Source organism: Oncorhynchus nerka, linkage group LG2, assembly GCF_034236695.1.
Source record: "Oncorhynchus nerka isolate Pitt River linkage group LG2, Oner_Uvic_2.0, whole genome shotgun sequence".
Lineage (NCBI taxonomy): Eukaryota > Metazoa > Chordata > Actinopteri > Salmoniformes > Salmonidae > Oncorhynchus > Oncorhynchus nerka.
Genome location: NC_088397.1, coordinates 98820831 through 98848423, shown reverse-complemented (window position 1 = coordinate 98848423; position 27593 = coordinate 98820831). Strand labels below are relative to the sequence as shown.

Genomic DNA, 27593 nt, shown 5'->3' with positions numbered 1-27593 from the left:
AAATTCAAAACAACAAATCTTTATAATTAAAATTCCTTAAACATACATGTATCTTATACTGTTTCAAAGGTAATCTTGTTAATCCCACCACAGTGTCCGATTTCAAATATGCTTTACAGCGAAAGCACCACAAACGATTATTAGGTCACCACCAAGCCACAGAAAAACACAGCCATTTTTCCAGCCAAAGAGAGGTCTCACAAAAAGCAGAAATAGAGAAAATTAATCACAAACCTTTGATCTTCATCAGATGACACTCATAGGACTTCATGTTACACAATACATGTATGTTTTGTTTGATAAACTTCATATACAAAAATCTGAGTTTACATTGGCGTGTTACGTTCACTAGTTCCAAAAACATCCAGTGATTTTTTTTTTTTTTGCATAGCCACATCGATTCAACAAATAATCATAAATGTAGATGATAATAATACAAGTTATACACATGGAATTATAGATATACCTCTCCTTAATGCAACCGCTGTGTCAGATTTCAAAAACGTTACGGAAAAAGCAAACCATGCAATAATCTGAGACGGCGCTCAGAAAATTAATCAAAATAGCCGCCATGTTGGAGTCAACAGAAACCAGAAATTACACAAATATTCCCTTTGACGATCTTCATCAGAATGCACTCACAGGAATCGTAGTTCCACAATAAATGCTTGATTTGTTTGATAATGTCTTGTTATTTATGTCCAAGTAGCTACTTTTGTTAGCGTTAGGTACACATATCCAAACGCTCGTACATTACTTCGGACAAAAACTTCAAAAAGTTATATTACAGGTCAAAGAAACATTTCAAACTAAGTATAGAATAAATTATTAGGATGATTTTTATCATAAATCTTTAAGTTCCAACCGGAGAAATCCTTTGCGTCTACAGGAGCAACGGAACGCAGGGCGATATCATGTGGAATGCGCGTGACCAGGAAATGGCTCTCTGCCAGTAAGCTGACTCATTCAGCTCTTATTCAGTCCCAGCTCTTATTCAGCCTCATTCACGTTTCTAAAGACAGTTGACATCTAGTGGAAGCCCTAGGAAGTGCAACTTCATTCATATCCCAATGTGAATTCAATAGGGCCTGAGTTAAAAATCGACCAACCTCAGATTTCTCACTTCCTGTTTGGATTTCTTCTCAGGTTTTTGCCTGCCATATGAGTTCTGTTATACTCGGACATTATTCAAAATGTTTTAGAAACTTCAGAGTGTTTTCTATCCAATAATAACAATAATATGCATATATTAGCAACTGGGACTGAGGAGCAGGCCATTTACTCCGGGCACCTTTTCATCCAAGATTTATTTTTTTTGCCAATGTTTTTTCTTAATATCTAAATGAAAGGGTACTTCAAAAAAAGATTTTGCATTCATAAATTATTCAGACCCCTTCACTTTTCCCACATCTTGTTAAATTACAGCCTTATTCTAAAATGTATTAAATCGTTTTTTCCCTACATCAATCTACACACAATACCCCTTAATGACCGTGGTCATTTTGGAAAAAAATGTTGCGCAAATAACAGACCTTTTACTTTGAGACTTGAAATTGACATGATTTGGAAAGGCACATACTTGTCTATATAAGGTCCCACAGTTGTCAGAGCAAAAATCAAAAATATACAGTGAAGCATGGTGGTGGCAGCGTCATGCTGTGGGGATGTTTTTCATGTACTGATAGACTAGTCAGGTTCTAGGAAAAGATGAACGGAGCAAAGCGCTCAGGACTTCAGACTGGGGTGAAGGTTAACCCACCAACAGGATAACGACCCTAAACACACAGCCAAGACAACACAGGAGTGGCTTCTGGACAAGTCTCTGAATGTCCTTGAGTGGCCCAGCCAGAGCCCGGACTTGAACCCTATCGAACATCTCTGGAGAGACCTGGAAATAGCTGTGCTGCGATGCTCTCCATACAACCAGCCAGAGTTTGAGAGGATCTGCAGAGAAGATTGGGCGAAACTCTCCAAATACAGGTGTACCAAGCTTGTAGCATCATACCCATGAAGACTCGAGGCTGTCATCGCTGCCAAAGGTGCTTCAATAAATTACTGAGTATTTATGGGAATGTGATATTTCAGTTTTTTTTTAAATATTTGCTGAAATGTCAACCTGTTTTTTTCTATGTCATTGTGTGTAGATTGGTGGTGGTGGGGGGGGGGGGGGGTCTATTTGATACATTTTAGAATAAGGTTGTAACGTAACAAAATGTGGATTAAAAAGTCAAGGGGTCTGAATACTTTCCCAATGCCCTGTATGGAACCGCTCTCAGGTGCACTGTTTACAATGTTTTTTCCTGCGAATTGCATTTAGGCAAAAAAAAATGTAAATAAAGTTTAGTCTGTTCTGTTAAGATGCAGTACCATAATCTACACTGAACAAAAATGTAAAAGCAACATGTAAAGGTGTTGGTCTTGAGTTTTAATGGGCTGAAATAAAAGATCCACATGCACAAAAGCATATTCTCAAATGTTGTGCACATTTGTTATTGTGCTGGGGACAATAACATGCCACTCTAAAATGTTCAGTTTTGTCACACAAACCCAATGCCACAGATGTCTTAAGTTTTGAGGGAGCATGCAATTGGCATGCTGACTGCAGGAATGCCTGACAGAGCTGTTACCAGAGAATTTAATGTTAATTTCTCTACCATAAGCCGCCTTATGGGGCGCGGGTGTATTTCTGCCCTTGTGTGGGTAGAGAGTCTGATCGGCTGGGCCTGGCTCCCTAGTGGGTGGGCCTATGCCCGGCCATGTGAAGGCCGTAGATTAGGGCTTAATGAATTTATTTAAAAATAAGTCAGCAAAATATTTAGACATTTTATGGTTTTTATATTTTTGTTCAGTATAGATATAAATCCATTTGCATCGTAAGAGAACCTTTGTTGATGTCTACAGGCTCAGGGGTCATAACTATTCATTTTGAACATGTTCCTAAGACCTGTTAAAACAACCAGCTCACCACCCCCAGGCATTTTATTTATTCATCCCATAGGAAGGAAATTTGTAGGTAAGTGTGTCCTAAATGGCACCCCATAGGGCTCTGAACAGTAGAGCACTGTTAAAAACTCATAGGGAGTTATTTGGGACACCTTGTCTTCCCTGGGTATGTTGCAGGTTTCTTTAATACCCCGCTCTGTTCTCTCTGGTAGTGCATTTAAAAAACAAAACGCCAACAGTCAGGGGTTAGTTCAGATCTCCAGGCAGGAGCCGCAGTCCTGAGTAATCTGTATGTTTTCCATGTTCCGGAGTTGTGATTCTGAATTGGAATCCTGGTGGTGCTGTCACCGTGGCGCTGACCGCATGCTATGTTACCCTTTCTCTCGCTGCTGTGGTTGGTTCCTAATTTGTTACGAAGCAGCAGCAATCCTCTGTGGCAGAAAGGAATCGTTGGAGTTGAGAGTGTAGTTTGTAACCTTTAAAAAATATATATTTTCTTATTCCCCCCCAGCTGGCGCCTCTGACTGTTGTGGTTAAGCATTCTGGAGCTCTGGCATAGCTAGGGCTTTCTACCCTGTGGTTAGAGATGGGTAGCCTGGCCTGCGCTGTTCTCCGAGCTCTTTGTGCCTTCTTGTCAACTCCTATGGTCACTGTCATGCAGGAGTTACATATGTAGGCTATTAGAGTGGGTTTTCCCCAGAGACCGGCTGGCCCTGGATCCACAATACTTCTGAGTAGGACATCTGAAGTTTTCTATTTGATTTATTTTTGATCACAGGGAGTAATATTATATGGACATGTGGGGACTTGATCCTAGATCAGCACTCCTCTGGGATGGTTTGTGGATACGGGCCCTGATCTCCTGCTCCCCACTGACCTGAAAGGAGAGCCTTTCGCTATCCTGGGCTGTTGGTCGATCAAGATTTTTATAGATGTGCTTTACCAGTCAAAAGTTTGGACACTTACTCATTCAAGGGTTTTATTTGGACTATTTTCTACATTGTGGAATAATAGTGAAGACATGTTATGAAATAACCCAAAAAGTGTTTAATAAATCAATGTTCATTTGAGGTTATACAAGGTAGCCACCCATTGCCTCAACCAGCTTCGTGAGGAATGCTTTTCCCAAAGTCTTGAATGAGTTCCCACACATGCTGAGCACTGAGCTGCTTTTCCTTCACTCTGCTGTCCAAACCATCCCAATTGGTTTGGGTGATTTGTGATGCAGCACTCCATCACTCTCCTTCGTCAAATAGCCCTTACATAGCCAAAGGTGTGTTATGGGTCATTGTCCTGTTGAAAAATAAATGATAGTCCCACTAAGCGCACACCAGATGGGATGGCGTGTTGATATGATTGGTTGACTGTAGGTGGTGGCAGTACATCCTGTATAAACACAAACTCACTTCCTTGACAACCGATTTGCACGACTCCGTGGAGTATGAATGCCCTGATTTCTGCAGATTCAGTATCACTGTAAATGCTGCATGGCCAATGCAGATGTCGGATTGACCATGCAGTACCCAGGGCCAATGCAGATGTCGGATTGACCTTGCAGTACCCAGGGCCAATGCAGATGTCGGATTGACCTTGCAGTACCCAGGGCCAATGCAGATGTCGGATTGACCTTGCAGTACCCAGGGCCAATGCAGATGTCGGATTGACCTTGCAGTACCCAGGGCCAATGCAGATGTCGGATTGACCTTGCAGTACCCAGGGCCAATGCAGATGTCGGATTGACCTTGCAGTACCCAGGGCCAATGCAGATGTCGGATTGACCTTGCAGTACCCAGGGCCAATGCAGATGTCGGATTGACCTTGCAGTACCCAGGGCCAATGCAGATGTCGGATTGACCTTTACCCAGGGCCAATGCAGATGTCGATTGATTGACCCAGGGCCAATGCAGTGACCCAGGGCCAATGCAGATGGATTGCTTGCAATGCAGATGTCGGATTTGAGGGCCAATTGCACCCAGGGCCAATGCAGATGTCGGATTGACCTTGCAGTACCCAGGCCAATGCAGACCTTGCAGTACCCAGGGCCAATGCAGATGTCGGATTGACCTTGCAGTACCCAGGGCCAATGCAGATGTCGGATTGACCTTGCAGTACCCAGGGCCAATGCAGATACCCAGGGCCAATCAGATGCGGATTGACCTTGCAGTACCCAGGGCCAATGCAGATGTCGGATTGACCTTGCAGTACCCAGGGCCAATGCAGATGTCGGATTGACCTTGCAGTACCCAGGGCCAATGCAGATGTCGGCTTGACCTGGCAGTACCCAGGGCCAATGCAGATGTCGGATTGACCTTGCAGTAAGTACCCAGATGCAAAATACATTTCTCTATCTGGAATTACTTCTCAAAATAATGTTTTCTTCACCTCAAACACAAAGAAAACTGAATCTGTTTTTAAATCCATTGAGAATGACAATATTAACTCAATGTATATGAAAAAATCTTTCCTCCTCTCTCCCTTTAACCACTTAGCGTGAAATGTCATGCTCTGATCCAGTGGAAACATAAAAAAAAAAATGTATGCCTACCTGGTTACTTCTTTACCAGTGCTTGACTTAGACTGAAATGTCTTCTGGGACTTATTTTGGGTGCTGGTACTGTTTTTATATTTAAGTGCAGGAACTCAACGATACTGTTGATAATATTCTATAAGAGGAACAGGACCTCGCACAGTATAAAATCTGAGGTGGTAGTACTCTGCTCTGGTGAGCTCCTGCCCAAGTCAACCACTGCTTTTTAGACCTTGCATAAATAGCCTACAGCTGTCTGTCCCGAGCTCACTGGCACGGGAAACTCTTGAGGGCCCATAATATTTTATACAATGTTTATACAACGTTTTTATTACTTTTTTTTATGTAGGCTATTCATTCTTACATTAGTTGGCGATTAGAAATGATTTTGTATTTGGTTAGAATTTTGGTTAACCACACGACAATGATTTTGATATATGAAGATATTATATAAAATAAATTAAACTGTTCCTCGTGTGTACTTTTAAAAACAATAACTGTCATAGAGAGAAGTTGAAATTGTGAGATATAAATTGGTGTGTAGCCTTTTACCGGCGACTTCAGGAGAGTCATGGCAGAATCTGCGAAAGACAGTGGGAGGCTGCTGCTTGAGTCGGGTTATCTGGCTCCCTCTTGAGTCATTGGTGTCTTATGTCATCAAACAGTAAGCTTAAAGCATCAGACAAGCTCAATAGTTGATTTTTATTAAAACCCATAGGCAGCCTGTATAAATGGAAAATATGCACTTTTTGTGTGTTTTTTTTTTTTTGGGGGGGGGGGGGGGCGATTTGTCAAAAGAACAGACTAATTTCGTGCCATCTAAGATTATTATTTTTTTGTCGGGCACAGCTCAACAAACAGTTGACCATTTGTGCGTTCTTGTCAACTCTCTCTTATGGTAATGCCAAACAGATCTTGGGCCAACAGATTTGTCTCCCCGGAGACTACAACTTCAGGCAGTGAGCCTCAGGGCTCTCTATTGACCTGAAAGGAAAGACTTCCCTGGCGCTGCTAATACTGTATGAGGAGGGTTAGGAGGAAAGGTGCCAACCCTGAGTCATATAACTGGGCCAGCCAAGAGTCTCTGGGCCTGTGTCCCAAAAGGCACACCCTATTCACTACCTTGTGCTTTTGACCAGAGTCCCTCGAATGGCTGGATTTGGGATGTTCCAGCCCCAAAGCCAGTGGCAGAACATTTCAATCATGTCCAGCTTTTAGCAGCCTGTCAGGAGCTGTGTATCGACAAAATACATATTTTACTTGAGGGTCGGCCAAAATGGCACCCCTTTCCCTATATAATAATCCGGTTCTACATATTACAATATAGAGCAACCGGTTTGACTTGGCAATGTAACACATTTTTACTAAGTTAGTTCATATAAGGAAATGAAGTCTCAATTATATTCGGTAAAACCTAATCTATGGAATTCACATGACTGGGAATAAAGATGTGCTTCTGTTGGTCACAGATACAGTACCATTTTAAAGTAGGGGTGTGGATCAGAAAACACATCAGTATCTGCTGTGACCACCATTTGCCTCATGCAGCGTGACACATCTCCTTCACGTGGAGTTGATCATGCTGTTGATTGTGGAATTTTGTCCCACTCTTCCAATGGCTGTGCGAAGTTGTGGGAACTGGAACGCGCTGTCGTACACTCCTACCCTAACTAATTAGTTGAAACAACCATGTTTTGTTAATGTCCGTGTACCAGTTGACTTTGTCTGTACACAGCGAAAACACACACAGACCGAGAGCCGTCTGTTTTGGTAATGAGCAGGTTGTGTGTTGGTGCTTCATAATACCAATGTTCTGCCTGATTGCATGCCTCGTTCCTCCTACCGTGTCCTGTCGGTGACCAACCTCTAGCTGCCCTGTCGGTGACCAACCTCTAGCTGCCCCGTCGGTGACCAACCTCTAGCTGCCCCGTCGGTGACCAACCTCTAGCTGCCCCGTCCTGTCGTGACCAACCTCTAGCTGCCCCGTCCTGTCTTGTCCAACCTCTAGCTGCCCCGTCGGTGTCCAACCTCTAGCTGCCCCGTCGGTGACCAACCTCTAGCTGCCCTGTCCTGTCTTGTCCAACCTCTAGCTGCCCCGTCGGTGACCAACCTCTAGCTGCCCCGTCGGTGTCCAACCTCTAGCTGCCCTGTCCTGTTTTGACCAACCTCTAGCTGCCCCGTCGGTGACCAACCTCTAGCTGCCCCGTCGGTGTCCAACCTCTAGCTGCCCTGTCCTGTTTTGACCAACCTCTAGCTGCTCCGTCGGTGACCAACCTCTAGCTGCCCTGTCCTGTTTTGACCAACCTCTAGCTGCCCCGTCGGTGACCAACCTCTAGCTGCCTGCTACCCTGTCCTGTTTTGACCAACCTCTAGCTGCCCCGTCCTGTTTTGACTAACCTCTAGCTGCCTGCTACCCTGCCCTGTCCTGTGTTGACCAACCTCTAGCTGCCCTGTCCTGTTTTGACCAACCTCTAGCTGCTCCGTCGGTGACCAACCTCTAGCTGCCCTGTCCTGTTTTGACCAACCTCTAGCTGCCCCGTCGGTGACCAACCTCTAGCTGCCCCGTCGGTGACCAACCTCTAGCTGCCCCCTCGGTGACCAACCTCTAGCTGCCCTGTCCTGTTTTGACCAACCTCTAGCTGCCCCGTCGGTGACCAACCTCTAGCTGCCTCCTGCCCTGTCCTGTTTTGACCAACCTCTAGCTGCCCTGTCCTGTTTTGACCAACCTCTAGCTGCCCTGTCCTGTTTTGACCAACCTCTAGCTGCCCTGTCCTGTTTTGACCAACTTCTCGCTGCCCCGTCGGTGACCAACCTCTAGCTGCCCTGTCCTGTTTTGACCAACCTCTAGCTGCCCCGTCCTGTTTTGACTAACCTCTAGCTGCCTGCTACCCTGCCCTGTCCTTTGTTGACCAACCTCTAGCTGCCCCGTCCTGTTTTGACCAACCTCTAGCTTTGACCAACCGGTGACCAACCTAGTCCTGTTTTGACCAACCTCTAGCTGCCCCGTCCTGTTTTGACCAACCTCTAACTGCCCCCTTCGGTGACCAACTAGGTGACCAACCTCTAGCTGCCCTGTCCTGTTTTGACCAACCTCTAGCTGCCCCGTCCTGTTTTGACCAACCTCTAGCTGCCCCGTCGTTGACCAACCTCTAGCTGCCCCGTCCTGTTTTGACCAACCTCTAGCTGCCCCGTCGGTGACCAACCTCTAGCTGCCTGCTACCCTGTCTTTGACCAACCTCTAGCTACCCTGCCCTGTCCTGTGTTGACCAACCTCTAGCTGCCCCGTCCTGTTTTGACCAACCTCTAGCTGCCCCGGTGTCCTGTGGTGACCAACCTCTAGCTGCCCCGTCCTGTTTTGACCAACCTCTAGCTGCCCCGTCGGTGACCAACCTCTAGGTGACCAACCTCTAGCTGCCCTGTCCTGTTTTGACCAACCTCTAGCTGCCCCGTCCTGTTTTGACCAACCTCTAGCTGCCCCGTCGTTGACCAACCTCTAGCTGCCCTGTCCTGTTTTGACCAACCTCTAGCTGCCCCGTCCTGTTTTGACCAACCTCTAGCTGCCCCGTCGGTGACCAACCTCTAGCTGCCTGCTACCCTGTCTTTGACCAACCTCTAGCTACCTGCTACCCTGCCCTGTCCTGTGTTGACCAACCTCTAGCTGCCTGCTACCCTGCCATGTCCTGTGTTGACCAACCTCTAGCTGCCTGCTACCCTGCCATGTCCTGTGTTGACCAACCTCTAGCTGCCTGCTGTCCTTGACCAACCTCTAGCTGCCTGCTACCCTGCCATGTCCTGTGTTGACCAACCTCTAGCTGCCTGCTACCCTGCAATGTCCTGTGTTGACCAACCTCTAGCTGCCTGCTACCCTGTCCTGTGTTGACCAACCTCTAGCTGCCTGCTACCCTGTCCTGTGTTGACCAACCTCTAGCTGCCTGCTACCCTGTCCTGTGTTGACCAACCTCTAGCTGCCTGCTATGTCCTGTGTTGAGCTGCCTGCTAACCTGCCATGTCCTGTGTTGACCAAACCTGTGTTCTAGCTGCCTGCTACCCTGCCATGTCCTGTGTTGACCAACCTCTAGCTGCCTGCTACCCTGTCCTGTCCTGTGTTGACCAACCTCTAGCTGCCTGCTACCCTGTCTTTGACCAACCTCTAGCTGCCTGCTACCCTGTCTTTGACCAACCCTGTCTTTGACCAACCTCTAGCTGCCTGCTGTCCTTGACCAACCTCTAGCTGCCTGCTACCCTTGACCAACCTCTAGCTGCCTGCTACCCTTGACCAACCTCTAGCTGCCTGCTACCCTGTCTTTGACCAACCTCTAGCTGCCTGCTACCCTGTCTTTGACCAACCTCTAGCTGCCTGCTGTCCTTGACCAACCTCTAGCTGCCTCCACTAGTCTACTGCCAAATCCTCATTGTAACCTTCCATGAATAGGATACCACTAGTACCAGATTACCTTGTTTATTTATCAACCTGATAAAGTTGACTGAATGAGAACATGTCATTCACAGCAATGACCTGGGGAGGCCTATCAGTGGATGAATTCCATCCAAAATGGAGAGGACATGATAAGGATTTGGGGTGATTGGTTGGGAGGATTGTGTCCACTCCTCTTTAAACATGAGCTATATCATTTTTCTGAATCATGTCCTATTTTTTATAAATAGAGTGCAGAGGGAAGACTTTAAAAAAAAAAATTTCAGGCGATCAAATGTACTGCCAGGTTCCAGTACGGTCCAATGAAGGAACCTTGGCTATTGTAGTGGAAACTGTCAAGACAGCAGAAAACAGGACCATGGTATCAGGCTGTTTCAGATGTGCGTGTTACTGGAGAGTTGGTCTGTGTAGCTCTACTGGCTCGTAATCAATTTAAGCGCAATTCTTTGCTTCTTTCTAAAAAAATAAAAAATACACATTTGAGAGGAAAGTCAGTGGGAAAAGAACTTAAGGCGGTGTAAAAAAAAAAGAGCTGATCCGATTGGTCGAAAGACAGATTTGTGGGACAAGATCAGGGATCTTTTGGATCTTCTCCACCAATGCGGTTTCAGGAGACGGGACGTGAGGAATCAGGAAAAACAGAGCCTTAGACTGGAATGACTTTGTGTAGAGTTTCTCTGAGATGAGGCCGGGGGGAGCAGCATCTCGGAGCTCTAAGTTCCTTCAACCTCGACTTGGTTTTTGCTCTGACATGCACCTGTCAACTGTGGGACCTTATATAGGCAGGTGTGTGCCTTTCCAAATCAATTGAATTGACCACAGGTGGACTCCAATGAAGTTGTAGAAACATCTCAAGGTTGATCAATGGAAACAGGATGCACCTGAGATCAATTTAGTCTCATAGCAAAAGGGTCTGAATACTTATGTAAGGTATTTGTTTTTAATTTAGCTGACATTTGCAAACATGTATATAATTTTTGTTTTGTCTTTATGGGGTATTGTGTTTTGGGGGGGGGGGGGGGAACTAATACATTTTAGATTAAGGCTGTAACATAATGTGGGAATACTTTCCCGATGCACTGTATACAATACCAGAGAAGTGGAGCATTTTTATTTGTTGTGACAGAATTTCTTCACGGTCTTCATTTCAAAGGAAGGCTGCATCTCTACCTAGTATTGTATCATGGTGATGGAGATCCAAAACTCCCAAACAGCAAGCCCCTGTACCTCTCCCCTCTGCACCCAACTGAGAACCCAAACTCCCTGCTGCTGCTTCCCCCCCCCCCCCCCCCGCCCTGTGGTAGTCACGGCAACAGCAAACTCACATCCTCTTATGACCCTCCCTCTCCTTGGGTCTCTCTGTTTTTACTGTTTCAATGTTGTAGTTGCAATCCTCTGCTGTACCTCGACTGCAGTTTAATATCAATACCACTCGATGCAGAGATAATCAATCAATCAATCAATCAATCAATCAATCAATGATAATACATTTGTTTTCTAGTGCCTTTATAGAACACCTGGACAATACCACAAACACACATCACCCTGTAAATGGACATACCTTAAAGGGCTCTTTTATTATTTATATGCATGTGTGTGTGGTTGTAGAAAAGTCAGTGAATTAGTCCTACTTCCATAGCTCTATGTTTTTCTATATGTGGGTGTGTGTGTGGTTGTAGAAAAGTCAGTGAATTAGTCCTACTTCCATAGCTCTATGTTTTTCTATATGTGGGTGTGTGTGTGGTTGTAGAAAGTCAGTGAATTAGTCCTACTTCCATAGCTCTGCGTTTTTCTATATGTGGGTGTGTGTGTGGTTGTAGAAAGTCAGTGAATTAGTCCTACTTCCATAGCTCTGCGTTTTTCTATATGTGGGTGTGTGTGTGGTTGTAGAAAGTCAGTGAATTAGTCCTACTTCCATAGCTCTGCGTTTTTCTATATGTGGGTGTGTGTGTGGTTGTGTATATGGTTGTAGTTGTAGAAAGTCAGTGAATTAGTCCTACTTCCATAGCTCTACGTTTTTCTATATGTGGGTGTGTGTGTGGTTGTAGAAAAGTCAGTGAATTAGTCCTACTTCCATAGCTCTACGTTTTTCTATATGTGGGTGTGTGTGTGGTTGTAGAAAAGTCAGTGAATTAGTCCTACTTCCATAGCTCTATGTTTTTCTATATGTGGGTGTGTGTGTGGTTGTAGAAAGTCAGTGAATTAGTCCTACTTCCATAGCTCTATGTTTTTCTATATGTGGGTGTGTGTGTGGTTGTAGAAAGTCAGTGAATTAGTCCTACTTCCATAGCTCTACGTTTTTCTATATGTGGGTGTGTGTGTGGTTGTGTATATGGTTGTAGAAAAGTCAGTGAATTAGTCCTACTTCCATAGCTCTGCGTTTTTCTATATGTGGGTGGGTGTGTGTGTGGTTGTAGAAAAGTCAGTGAATTAGTCCTACTTCCATAGGTTTTTTGTGGGTGTGTGTGTGGTTGTAGAAAGTCAGTGAATTAGTCCTACTTCCATAGCTCTATGTTTTTCTATATGTGGGTGTGTGTGTGGTTGTAGAAAGTCAGTGAATTAGTCCTACTTCCATAGCTCTGCGTTTTTCTATATGTGTGGTTGTAGAAAAGTGTGAATTGGTTGTGTATATGTGGGTGGTTGTAGTTGTAGAAAAGTCAGTGAATTAGTCCTACTTCCATAGCTCTATGTTTTTCTATATGTGGGTGTGTGTGTGGTTGTAGAAAAGTCAGTGAATTAGTCCTACTTCCATAGCTCTATGTTTTTCTATATGTGGGTGTGTGTGTGGTTGTAGAAAAGTCAGTGAATTGAATTAGTCCTACGTTTTTCATAGCTCTGTGGTTGTAGAAAAGTCAGTGAATTTTCTATATGTGGGTGGGTGTGTGTGTGGTTGTAGAAAAGTCAGTGAATTAGTCCTACTTCCATAGCTCTATGTTTTTCTATATGTGGGTGTGTGTGTGGTTGTAGAAAAGTCAGTGAATTAGTCCTACTTCCATAGCTCTACGTTTTTCTATATGTGGGTGTGTGTGTGGTTGTAGAAAAGTCAGTGAATTAGTCCTACTTCCATAGCTCTACGTTTTTCTATATGTGGGTGTGTGTGTGGTTGTGTATATGGTTGTAGTTGTAGAAAGTCAGTGAATTAGTCCTAGCTCTGCGTTTTTCTATATGTGGGTGTGTGTGTGGTTGTAGAAAGTCAGTGAATTAGTCCTACTTCCATAGCTCTGCGTTTTTCCTCCGTTCTGTGGTCGATCGTACCGTTTCTGTGAGCTATAACATCACAACGTTTTGGTAATATTAGCTCGTCCTGAGCAAACCTGGGTTCAAATACTCCTCAATCTTTAAAAAAATACTTTTAGCGTTTTGTTGTAGCCTGCCTGGACTTCCAGATGGGCGTGGTTTGTGCTCTGAAGACTGTTCTATTGGATCCTTGGTGCCAGACGAGCTCATTCTTGTCCAGATTAAGTATTTGAAGTGAGTAGAATTGGAGCTAGGGCTGTCCCTAGATCCAATAGTCACACCCTGAGTTAAAAATAAATAAATAAGCAAATGTATGCACTGAGCTTCGTCTTTAAGCATACTGTTTGATGACAATTCAGACTTATAAATGAATGGAGGGATCCAGAGTTACAGAAACCGAAGAGGACCTGTTCTCTTAGTAGTGCTCTTCCCAGATTCTGCCGTTTATGTTCCTGAAGTTACCGGTAATTTGTTTTTAAACATTTTTATTTAAATATTTTTTTGTGAACAGCTTGTTTACATATTTTTGTTCTATGGCTAACTTGGTAAAACTAGTCTACACGAAGACAACAAATAAAAACATTGCAGGTAGAAAATATCAGGACAAAAATATAAATCCTATAATTCACATTGGCTACGCATGGAGGATTGTTCATGTTAAACAAACTTGTCTCAACTGGGTCGGGCCTTGCCACATTGAATCAACTGGGTCGGGCCTTGCCACGTTGTCTCAACTGGGTCGGGCCTTGCCACGTTGTCTCAACTGGGTCGGGCCTTGCCACGTTGTCTCAACTGGGTCGGGCCTTGCCACGTTGTCTCAACTGGGTCGGGCCTTGCCACGTTGTCTCAACTGGGTCGGGCCTTGCCACGTTGTCTCAACTGGGTCGGGCCTTGCCACGTTGAATCAACTGGGTCGGGCCTTGCCACGTTGTCTCACGCCTTGAATCAACTGGGTCGGGCCTTGCCACGTCTCAACTGGGTCGGGTCTCAACTGGGTCGGGCCTTGCCACGTTGTCTCAACTGGGTCGGGCCTTGCCACGTTGTCTCAACTGGGTCGGGCCTTGCCACGTTGAATCAACTGGGTCGGGCCTTGCCACGTTGAATCAACTGGGTCGGGCCTTGCCACGTTGAATCAACTGGGTCGGGCCTTGCCACGTTGAATCAACTATTCTGGGCCCTCTGTGTTTCCCATGCAGTGAGCTCCGGACAGACACAGCTGTATTTCTGCAAGGGATAAGAAGAAATATTGCGTTTTCTAACATTTCCTCTGGATCCACAAAGGCTCAGCGGTTATCAAAGGGAGGAACTATAGTAATTCTCAATGGCTGTATAAATAAAGACTTTTAAGCTCCGCAGCTCATTAGTAGTGTGAAGTTCGGACATGAATAAATAGACCCATTTAATACATTTTGTTTGCAGGCCAGCTAGCCTAGGCCTACTACGTTAATCTGGTCCATGTCCTTACTCCACATTTTTTACATAAGCACTCCAAACAAAAGACATTGAATAAATTGACTTGACTTGTAAATGTAATTTTAAATAAACCATAAACCTTTTTTCCCTCAAGTGTGGCATAGGTTGTCAGCTCTGCAAGCAACGTGTCCACTCTGTCAATGGGAACAGGAAATGAATGTCAAAAATAATATACAAAAGTATGTGGACACCCCTTCAAATTAGCGGATTCGGCTTACTCAGCCACACCCATTGCTGACAGGTGTATATATAAAATTGAGCACACAGCCATACACTCTCCATAGACAAACTTTGGCAGTAGAATGGCCCGTACTGAAGAGCTCCGTGGCTTTTTGCAACATGGCAACGTCATAGGATGCCACCTTTCCATCAAGTCAGTTCGTCAAATCTCTGCCCTGCTAGAGCTGCCCTGGTCAACTGTAAGTGCTGTTATTATGAAGTGGAAACGTCTAGGCGCAACAGCAGCTCAGCTGTGAAGTGGTAAGGCCACACAAGCTCCCAGAAGGAGAGTGCTGAAGCGCATAGCGTGGTAACATCATCCGTCCAGTTTCAACACTACTGAGTTCCAAACTGCTTCAAAGCAAAGTCGGCATCAAAGCATCAGAGTGGCGCAGCGGTCTGAGGCCCTGCTATGCAGTGCCAGAGTTCACGCTACAGACCCGAGTTCGATCCCAAGCTGTATCACATCTGGCCGTGATCGGGAGTAACATTTGGCCCAGCGTTCGTCCGGGTTGGAGGGTTTGGCGGGTATAGGCAGTCATTGTAAATAAGAATTTGTACTTAACTGACTTGCCTAGTCTTGCCTGGGAGCTTCAAGAAATGGGTTTCCATAAGCCTAAGATCACCATGCACAATGCCAAGCATCGGCTGGAGTGTTGTAAAGCCCGTCGCTATTGGACTCTGGCGCAGTGGTTACGCGTTCACTGGAGTGATGAATCACACGTCACCATCTGGCAGTGTGGCGGATGAATCTGTTTGGCAGATGCCAGGCTACCTGCCCCAATGCATAATGCCAACTGTAAAGTTTGGTGGAGGAGGAATAATGGTCTGGGGCTGGTTCGGGCTAGGCCCCATTGTTCCAGTGAAGGGTAATCTTAACCCTACAGCATGCAATTACATTCTAGACGATTCTGTGCTCCCAACTTTGTGGCAACACTTTGGGGAAGGCCCCTTTCCTGTTTCAGCATGACAATCCCCTGTGCACAAAGCGACGTCCATACAGAAATGGGTTGTCGAGATCGCTGTGAAGAACTTGACTGGCCTGCACAGATCCCTGACCGCAACCCTATCGAACACTTTCGGGATGAATTAGAACGCCAACTGTGAGTTGGGCCCAATCGCCCAACATAGAAGCAAGTACCCGCAGCAATGTTCCAAGAAGAGTGGAAGCTGTTAATGGCAGCAAGGGGGGGACCAACTCCATATTAATGTCCATGATTTTGGAACGAGATGTTCAACGACCAGGTGTCTTCATATTTAGTCACGTAGTGTATATTGAATTCATTAACAGAAATGATCTTAAACAGATTAGTAATGGTAATAGAAGGTACATGTGCTAGTGATATACACTGAACAAAAATATAAAGGCAAATATCACTAGCACATGTACCTTTTTATAGATTAGGGCCTAATTTCTTCATTAAAGAGTTCACCGAGTTACAGTTTTTAATGAAGAAATTAGGCCCTAATCTATAGATGTCACATGGCTGAGAACTGATACCTTTAAATAAGTAGGGGCGTGTATCAGAACCAGTCGCTATCTGGTGTGACCACCATTTGCCTCATGCATCACAACACATCTCCTTCACATAGAGTTGATCAGGCTGTTGATTGTGGCCTGTGGAATGGTGTCCCACTCCTCTTCAATGGCTGTGCGAAGTTGATGGATATTGGCCCTAACTGGAACGCGCTGTCGTACACGTTGATCCAGAGCATCCCAAACCTGCTCAATGGGTGACGTGTCTGGTGCGTATGCAGGCCAGGGAAGGACTGGGACATTTTCAGCTTCCAGGAATTGTGACCAGATCCTTGCGACATGGGGCCGTGCATTATCCTGCTGAAACGTGAGGTGATGGCGGCGGATGAATGGCACGACAATGGGCCTCCAGGATCTCATCACGGTAGCTTTGTGCATTCAATTTGCCATCGGTTTTAAAAAAAAATGCAATTTTGTTGTCCGTAGCTTAAGCCTGCTCATACCATAACCCCACCACCATTGAGCACAACGTTGACATCGGCAAACTGTTCGTCCACACAACGCCATACACGCTGTCTATCTGCCCGGTACAGTTCAAACTGGGAATCATCTGTGAAGAGCTTTTCCAGCGTTTCTCGTGTCCATCGACGGTGAGCATTTGCCCACTGAAGTCGGTTACAACACCTAGCTGCAGTCGGGTTAAGAACCTGGTGAGGACGTGCAGGCAGATGATCTAGCAGGTGAAGGAGCCGGATGTTGAGGTCCCGGGTTGGCGTGGTTACACGTAGTCTGCAGTTGAGACCTCTGGTTCTGGTGTTGTGAAAACTGCACATTTGAATGGCCTTTTTTATTGTCCCACAGCACAAGGTGCACCTGTGTAATGGTCATGCTTGTATAATCAGCTTCTTGATATGCCACACCTGTCAGGTGGATGGATTGTCTTGGCAAAACAGAAATGCTCCCTAACAACAGGGATGTAAACAAAATTGTACACAATTTGAGAAATAAGGTTTTGGTGCGTATGGGAAAAATTCCTGAGATCATTTTATTTCAGTTCATGAAACATGGGACTAACACTTTACATGTTTTATTTTTGTTCAGTGTTGATATAGATCTGCTGAGAGCGCTACACACACACACACACACACACACACACACACAGCCTAGTAAAAATATAATAATCTAAAAATCAAGATTGTTATAAATATTCATCCTTCGAAGTCAATACATGTTGAAATCAGCTTTGGCAGCGATTACAGCAGTGAGTCTTTCTGGGTAAATCTCTCTAAGAGCTTTCCACATCTATTATTCTTTTCATAGTTCTTCAAACTTGGTAGTTCTTAATTGGTTATTGATCATTGCTAGACAACCACTTTCACATCTTGCCATGGCAACGTGTCAAACTGTAACTCGTGAACATTCTGTCTTGGTAAACGACTCCAGTGTACATGTGACCTTGTGCAGTAAGTTATTGTCCTGTTGAAAGGTAAATTCATCTCCCAGTGTCTGGTGGGTAACAGGCAACCAGGTTTTCTTCTAGGATTTTACCTATCGTTTTATTTATTTTTACTGACAAATACATACGATTTGGTGGGAGAGAGACGTCATTCTGAAGAGACATGCCTTGTGCATCGAAACCACTCTCTCCTTAACTCAACATTTGTAAATGTATACACCATATTCCCTATTTAGTGCACTGCTTTTGACCAGGGCCAATAGGCTAGTAGTGCTCATTTTATAGGATATCATTTGGGATGCACACTCTTGTCTGCTTGTGATTTGTACATTGTCTGGTCTCTCACTACCACATAGTGAAGTGGTTACAATGTCTGGTCTCATCGACTTCACCAGAGTCAGATTAACTCAAGGATACCATTTTTATGCCTCTATATCCGGTATGAAGGAAGGTAGAGGTTGTTTCCATTTGTGTGCTAACTAGTGATAGCATGCTATTAGGTACTATAGACTATCACTTACCATAGACTTCCAGGCATTGTGTTAACACTATTTAGCAACTTCCTTCAAACTACACAGACTTATATAAATGGTATCCACAAGTTCATCTGACTCTGGGGAAGAAGATAATTGGCTTAATTGACAAAATCCCAAAGTATCCCTTTAATAGTTTATTGGGCTGATGGGACGGGATCTGGCATGTCTAATAGTTTATTGGGCTGATGGGACGGGATCTGGCATGTCTAATAGTTTATTGGGCTGATGGGACGGGATCTGCATGCATGTTTATTCTGATGGGACGGGATCTGGCATAGTTTATTGGGCTGATGGGACGGGATCTGGCATGTCTAATAGTTTATTGGGCTGATGGGACGGGATCTGGCATGTCTAATAGTTTATTGGGCTGATGGGACGGGATCTGGCATGTCTAATAGTTTATTGGGCTGATGGGACGGGATCTGGCATGTCTAATAGTTTATTGGGCTGATGGGACGGGATCTGGCATGTCTAATAGTTTATTGGGCTGATGGGACGGGATCTGGCATGTCTAATAGTTTTTATTGGGCGGGATCTGCATGTCTAATAGTTTATTGGGCTGATGGGACGGGATCTGGCATGTCTAATAGTTTATTGGGCTGATGGGACGGGATCTGGCATGTCTAATAGTTTATTGGGCTGATGGGACGGGATCTGGCATGTCTAATAGTTTATTGGGCTGATGGGACGGGATCTGGCATGTCTAATAGTTTATTGGGCTGATGGGACGGGATCTGGCATGTCTAATAGTTTATTGGGCTGATGGGACGGGATCTGGCATGTCTAATAGTTTATTGGGCTGATGGGACGGGATCTGGCATGTCTAATAGTTTATTGGGCTGATGGGACGGGATCTGGCATGTCTAATAGTTTATTGGGCTGATGGGACGGGATCTGGCATGTCTAATAGTTTATTGGGCTGATGGGACGGGATCTGGCATGTCTAATAGTTTATTGGGCTGATGGGACGGGATCTGGCATGTCTAATAGTTTATTGGGCTGATGGGACGGGATCTGGCATGTCTAATAGTTTATTGGGCTGATGGGACGGGATCTGGCATGTCTAATAGTTTATTGGGCTGATGGGACGGGATCTGGCATGTCTAATAGTTTATTGGGCTGATGGGACGGGATCTGGCATGTCTAATAGTTTATTGGGCTGATGGGACGGGATCTGGCATGTCTAATAGTTTATTGGGCTGATGGGACGGGATCTGGCATGTTGTCATTAGAGGTCTACTGGTTTTTCAACACCAAAAAAAGCCCAATTTATTTATTATTATTTTTGTTTAATGTTTTATAATTTTTATTTATTTAATGCATATTTTATTTAAAAAAATATATATTTATTTGTAATACCAATTAGAACAATACTGAATTGTTTAATGTTTTAAATAACATTTAATATATTTTATTTAATATATATATATATATATTGTAATATAATAGAACAATACTGAATATAACATATATATATATATATATATATTAATTTGTTTTACTTAATATAATACATCAAATCAATTTAGCTTCAAATAAATAATGAAACATGTTCAATATGGTTTAAATAATGCAAAAACACTTTTGGAGAAGAAAGTTAATAGTGCATTATGTGCCATGTAAAAAAGCTAATGTTTAAATTCCTTGCTCAGAACATGAGAACAAATGGAACCACCAGCATTAATATAACACATTTACATTACATTTAAGTCATTTAGCAGACGCTCTTATCCAGAGCGACTTACAAATTGGTGCTTTCACCTTATGACATCCAGTGGAACAGCCACTTTACAATAGTGCATCTAAATCTTTTAAGGGGGGGAGGGGTGAGAAGGATTACTTTATCCTATCCTAGGTATTCCTTAAAGAGGTGGGGTTTCAGGTGTCTCCGGAAGGTGGTGATTGACTCCGCTGTCCTGGCGTCGTGAGGGAGTTTGTTCCACCATTGGGGGGCCAGAGCAGCGAACAGTTTTGACTGGGCTGAGCGGGAACTGTACTTCCTCAGTGGTAGGGAGGCGAGCAGGCCAGAGGTGGATGAACGCAGTGCCCTTGTTTGGGTGTAGGGCCTGATCAGAGCCTGGAGGTACTGAGGTGCCGTTCCCCTCACAGCTCCGTAGGCAAGCACCATGGTCTTGTAGCGGATGCGAGCTTCAACTGGAAGCCAGTGGAGAGAGCGGAGGAGCGGGGTGACGTGAGAGAACTTGGGAAGGTTGAACACCAGACGGGCTGCGGCGTTCTGGATGAGTTGTAGGGGTTTAATGGCACAGGCAGGGAGCCCAGCCAACAGCGAGTTGCAGTAATCCAGACGGGAGATGACAAGTGCCTGGATTAGGACCTGCGCCGCTTCCTGTGTGAGGCAGGGTCGTACTCTGCGGATGTTGTAGAGCATGAACCTACAGGAACGGGCCACCGCCTTGATGTTAGTTGAGAACGACAGGGTGTTGTCCAGGATCACGCCAAGGTTCTTAGCGCTCTGGGAGGCTAACACCTTTTAACAGGAGTCTTCAATACTACCAGGTAAGAAGTTTTAGGTTGTAGTTATTATAGGACTATTTCTCTCTATACCATTTGTATTTCAAATACCTTTGACTATTGGATGTTCACTATAGTATTGCCAGTCTAATCTCGGGAGATGATTAGGCTTGAAGTCATAAACAGCGCTGTGCCTCAAACATTGCTGGCAAATGCAGGAAAGTGCTGTTTGATTGAATGCTTACAAGCCTGCTGCTGCTTATCAGACTGCTCTATCAAATCAGACTTCATTATAATAAATAAACACCCATACGAGCCTCTGGTCGTTAATAAGGTCAAAACCGGAAACTATCATATCGCAATCTAAACGTTGATTCTTTCAGTGAAATACGGAACCGTTCCGTATTTTATCGAACGGGTGGCAACACAGTCTACATATTGCTGTTACATTGAAGGTTGTGCAATGTTATGTCATAATTATGTACAATTCTGGCAAATTAATTACGGTCTTTGTTAGGAAGAAATAGTCTTTACACATTTCACAACGAGCCAGACGGCCCAAACTGCTGCATATACCCTGACTCTGCTTGACAGGACGTAAGAGAAGTGACACCATTTCCCTAGTTAATATTTCCTGCTAACATGAATTTCTTAACTAAATATGCAGGTTTAAAAAAATATACTTGTGTATTGATTTTAAGAAAGGCATTGATGTTTCTGGTTAGGTATATTTGTGCAACGACTGCTTTTTTTTCACGGATGCGCTTTTGTTAAATCAAAAATGCAGATTTTCCGATTCTTAAACTTAATCGGCCATGCCGATTTTAATCGGTTGACCTCTAGTCATCAATTGATCTTACAGATATAAACTCAGTATAAACACTTGTTAGGGCACCTTATCCCCTTCCTCAGTAACACTTGTTAGGGCACCTTATCCCCTTCCTCTGTAACACTTGTTAGGGCACCTTATCCCCTTCCTCTGTAACACTTGTTAGGGCACCTTATCCCCTTCCTCTGTAACACTTGTTAGGGCACCTTATCCCCTTCCTCTGTAACACTTGTTAGGGCACCTTATCCCCTTCCTCAGTAACACTTGTTAGGGCACCTTATCCCCTTCCTCAGTAACACTTGTTAGGGCACCTTATCCCCTTCCTCAGTAACACTTGTTAGGCACCTTATCCCCTTCCTCAGTAACACTTGTTAGGGCACCTTATCCCCTTCCTCAGTAACACTTGTTAGGCACCTTATCCCCTTCCTCAGTAACACTTGTTAGGGCACCTTATCCCCTTCCTCTGTAACACTTGTTAGGGCACCTTATCCCCTTCCTCTTACTTGGGCACCTTATCCCCTTCCTCTGTAACACTTGTTAGGCACCTTATCCCCTTCCTCAGTAACACTTGTTAGGGCACCTTATCCCCTTCCTCAGTAACACTTGTTAGGCACCTTATCCCCTTCCTCAGTAACACTTGTTAGGCACCTTATCCCCTTCCTCAGTAACACTTGTTAGGGCACCTTATCCCCTTCCTCAGTAACACTTGTTAGGGCACCTTATCCCCTTCCTCTGTAACACTTGTTAGGGCACCTTATCCCCTTCCTCTGTAACACTTGTTAGGGCACCTTATCCCCTTCCTCTGTAAGACTTGTTAGGGCACCTTATCCCTTCCTCAGTAACACTTGTTAGGGCACCTTATCCCCTTCCTCTGTAACACTTGTTAGGGCACCTTATCCCCTTCCTCTGTAACACTTGTTAGGGCACCTTATCCCCTTCCTCAGTAACACTTGTTAGGGCACCTTATCCCCTTCCTCAGTAACACTTGTTAGGGCACCTTATCCCCTTCCTCTGTAACACTTGTTAGGGCACCTTATCCCCTTCCTCTGTAACACTTGTTAGGGCACCTTATCCCCTTCCTCAGTAACACTTGTTAGGGCACTTATCCCCTTCCTCAGTAACACTTGTTAGGGCACCTTATCCCCTTCCTCTGTAACACTTGTTAGGGCACCTTATCCCCTTCCTCTGTAACACTTGTTAGGGCACCTTATCCCCTTCCTCAGTAACACTTGTTAGGGCACCTTATCCCCTTCCTCAGTAACACTTGTTAGGGCACCTTATCCCCTTCCTCAGTAACACTTGTTAGGGCACCTTATCCCCTTCCTCTGTAACACTTGTTAGGGCACCTTATCCCCTTCCTCAGTAACACTTGTTAGGGCACCTTATCCCCTTCCTCAGTAACACTTGTTAGGGCACCTTATCCCCTTCCTCAGTAACACTTGTTAGGGCACCTTATCCCCTTCCTCAGTAACACTTGTTAGGGCACCTTATCCCCTTCCTCTGTAACACTTGTTAGGCACCTTATCCCCTTCCTTGTTAGGGCACCTTATCCCCTTCCTCTGTAACACTTGTTAGGGCACCTTATCCCCTTCCTCAGTAACACTTGTTAGGGCACCTTATCCCCTTCCTCAGTAACACTTGTTAGGGCACCTTATCCCCTTCCTCAGTAACACTTGTTAGGGCACCTTATCCCCTTCCTCTGTAACACTTGTTAGGGCACCTTATCCCCGTACCCAGTAACACTTGTTAGGGCACCTTATCCCCGTACCCAGTAACACTTGTTAGGGCACCTTATCCCCGTCCCCAGTAACACTTGTTAGGGCACCTTATCCCCTTCCTCAGTAACACTTGTTAGGGCACCTTATCCCCTTCCTCAGTAATACTTGTTAGGGCACCTTATCCCCTTCCCCAGTAACACTTGTTAGGACACCTTATCCCCTTCCTCAGTAACACTTGTTAGGGCACCTTATCCCCTTCCCCAGTAACAGTTTCCTGGGTGTCTCAGTGGGGAGTTGGAGGTGCGGCAACATGATCAGCGAAGTGCAGTCAGTGTTAATGACTGCATGTGGAGTTTGCTGCCCTTTGGAATGCTAATAGCTTTTTTTTGGGGGGCTTCCTGATACAACCACCCAGCACGCTTTACCTCAAAACGCACCACCCGGCACGCTTTACCTCAACGCACCACCCGGCACGCTTTACCTCAACGCACCACCCGGCACGCTTTACCTCAACGCACCACCCGGCACGCTTTACCTCAACGCACCACCCGGCACGCTTTACCTCAACGCACCACCCGGCACGCTTTACCTCAACGCACCACCCGGCACGCTTTACCTCAACGCACCACCCGGCACGCTTTACCTCAACGCACCACCCGGCACGCTTTACCTGGGAACGCACCAGAACACGGCACGCGGCCTGGCTTTACCTGGGAACCCACCAGAACACGGCACGCGGCCTGGCTTTACCTGGGAAGGCACCAGAACACGGCACGCGGCCTGGCTTTACCTGGGAAGGCACCAGAACACGGCACGCGGCCTGGCTTTACCTGGGAAGGCACCAGAACACGGCACGCGGCCTGGCTTTACCTGGGAAGGCACCAGCACGCGGCCTGGCTTTACCTGGGAAGGCACCAGAACACGGCACGCGGCCTGGCTTTACGTGGGAAGGCACCAGAACACGGCACGCGGCCTGGCTTTACCTGGGAAGGCACCAGAACACGGCACGCGGCCTGGCTTTACCTGGGAAGGCACCAGAACACGGCACGCGGCCTGGCTTTACCTGGGAAGGCACCAGAACACGGCACGCGGCCTGGCTTTACCTGGGAAGGCACCAGAACACGGCACGCGGCCTGGCTTTACCTGGGAAGGCACCAGAACACGGCACGCGGCCTGGCTTTACCTGGGAAGGCACCAGAACACGGCACGCGGCCTGGCTTTACCTGGGAAGGCACCAGAACACGGCACGCGGCCTGGCTTTACCTGGGAACGCACCAGAACACGGCGCTCCTGTGTTTTATGCAGGTGCTTCTCTCCACCACACAACCACTACATGTCCAGGACAGCTGGCAACCTGGCGGGACCCGCTCGTTCTGGCAACCCTGTTGGGACCCGTTCGTTCTGGCAACCCTGTCGGGACCCGCTCGTTCTGGCAACCCTGTCGGGACCCGCTCGTTCTGGCAACCCTGTCGGGACCCGCTCGTTCTGGCAACCCTGTCGGGACCCGCTCGTTCTGGCAACCCTGTCGGGACCCGCTCGTTCTGGCAACCCTGTCGGGACCCGCTCGTTCTGGCAACCCTGTCGGGACCCGCTCGTTCTGGCATTTGTCTACTTCTGTTCTCCTGGAAGCTGTGACCAACCCGTTGGTTAGGATAGGGTGTGTTGTTTCACCAAACCCACAGTTCGGTATGTTCTGGGGTTAGGGTTCGGTTTTGATACAGCAGGAAAATGAAATGATAACAGTTAATTTATAGTTATTTTAGAAAATAATTTATTGGAATTCTTGACTCCATATGATCATGAGGTATGTGTGTGTGGGGCCTGATGAGAGCTCCATCAGGAATAACAACACTTTGGATTTACTGAAATGAAAACACCACGATTACTCATCAACAACACTAAAATAAATTGCTATGTGAAATCGATATGTAAATAGTATAGGCCTATGCTTTCCACTGGAGAGAGACGTGTGACACTCCTAAAGGCGGTTTGTCCGTGGCAACTGTATTTGTCATTTCCCACACCAGGGTAATGCGATGGCTAGTCACTGTTAAGTAGCCCTGGAGGCCCATTCATCTGTAGTAAGAGTAACGCAGGGCGTATTGGCTAATTCATAGACTGCTTCGGCTTTTAGCTCGTTTACATAGAGCGGGTGCTACCTGTTTTGCTGAAATGGGTGCAGGAGGGCGAAGTTCTTAAAGTGGCTTGAGCACTTTCACGAGGTGCTGAAAATACACCCGATTGTTCTAAACCACCCCAGAATGGATGCATAGCTGTGGCTAAAAACACATTGCTCTTGTAGAACCAGCTGCCATTGCTCCTTGAATGCAGAGGGGAGACTTTTTGTTGTAGTTTTGTGTTTCTTTCTTGATCCGGAGGTGGAGATACTGGGGTGATGTCGTAAATATGTCAACATATTTGAGGTGTTGGCAGCTGCTTAGTCTATTCTCGTTGTGCGTTGGGACATACTGTTAACATTTGACATATATGAATATATATATTACCAGTCAGGTTTGGACACCTACCCATTCAAGGGTTTTTCTTTATTTGTACTATGTTCTACATTGTAGAATAATAGTGAAGACATCAAAACTATGAAATGATACTTATGGAATCATGTAGTAACAAAAAATAAGTGTTAAACAAATCAAAATATATTTGAGATTCTACAAAGAAGACACCCTCTGTCCTGACAGCTTTGCACACTATTTTATTTGACCTTTTATTTAACTAGGCAAGTCAGTTAACAAATACTTATTTTCAATGACTGCCTACCGGGGAACAGTGGGTTAACTGCCTTGTTCAGGGGCAGAATGACAGATTTTAACCTTGTCAGCTCGGGGATTCGATCTTGCAACATTTTGGGTTACTAGTCCAACGCTCTAACCAATAGGCTTCCTGCCCCCCCCTTTGCACACTCTTGGCATTCTCTCAACCAGCTTCATGAGGTTGTCACCTGGAAGGCTGCATTCTGCAACTACAAAGCAGTTTTGTTGTGTCAAGGGAGGGGTGGTGTACAGAAGATAGTCTTATTTGGTAAAAGACCAAGTCCGTATTATGGCTAAAACTAGTAAAGACAAACGACAGTCCATTATCCTAAGGCATGAAGGTCAGTCAATACAGAACATTTGAAGGACTTAAATGTTTCTTCAAGTGCAGTCGCAAAAACGAAATGCTATGATGAAACTGTCTCTCATGAGGACCGCCACAGGAAAGGAAGACCCAGAGTTCCCTCTGCTGCAGAGGATACGTTCATTAGAGTTAACTGCACCTCAGATTGCAGCCCAAATAAATGCTTCAGAGGTCAAGTAACGGACACATCTCAACATCAACTGTTCAGAGGAGACTGCATGAATCTTAATGGTTGAATTGCTGTAAAGAAACCACTACTAAAGGACACCAATAAGAAGAGACTTGCTTGGGCCAAGAAACAAGCAATGGACATTAGACTGGTGGAAATCTGTCCTTTTGGTCGGAGTCCAAATTTTATATTTTTGCTTCCAACTGCTATGTCTTTGAGATGCAGAATGGGTGAACGGATGATCTCCACATGTGTGGTTCCGCAGGTGGTGTTATTGTGTGGAGGTGCTTTGCTGGTGACACTGTCTGTGATTTTTATTTAGAATTCAAGGCACACTTATCCAGCATGGCTTCCACAGCATTCTGCAGCGATACGCCATCCCATCTCCAGGCTGTGTCAGGGCTATTTGACCAAGAAGGAGAGTGATGGAGTGCTGCATCAGAAGAGCTGGCCTTCATAATCACCCGACCTCAACCCAATTGAGATGGTTTGGGATGAGTTGGACCGCGGAGTGAAGGAAAAGCAGCCAACAAGTGCTCGGCATATGTGCGAACTCCTTCAAGACTGTTGGAAAAGCATTCCAGGTGAAGCTGGTTGAGAAAATGCCTAGAGTGCAAAGCTGTCATAAAGGAAAGGCTGGCTACTTGGAAGAATGTAAAATATATTGATCTCTTGAACTTTTAATTATTTTTTTTTTTTTGGTTACTACATGATTCCATAAGTGTTATTTCATAGTTTTTATGTCTTCACCAACGTAGAAAATAGTCAAAATAAAGAATACCCTTGAATGAGTAGGTGTCAACTTTTGACTGGTACTGTATATATTTTCAGTATTCATTCGGATTCCTTGTACTGAATGGTTTGGTTGAAATACGTGCTTCGTTCCACCTATATACTGTGTATATATCCTGTTGTATATTCCTGTGGTTACCATAGTTACCATGGTTACTATAGTATTTACGATCATAGA

General features: G+C 45.3%; 1 protein-coding gene across 12 annotated transcripts in view; it reads left to right on the top strand.

Annotated features, from left to right (window-relative positions):
• slmapa (sarcolemma associated protein a) overlaps nt 1-27593 on the top strand; it is a 192516-nt gene that overhangs the window by 4834 nt on the left and 160089 nt on the right. The gene's annotated exons all lie outside the window — the stretch shown is intronic.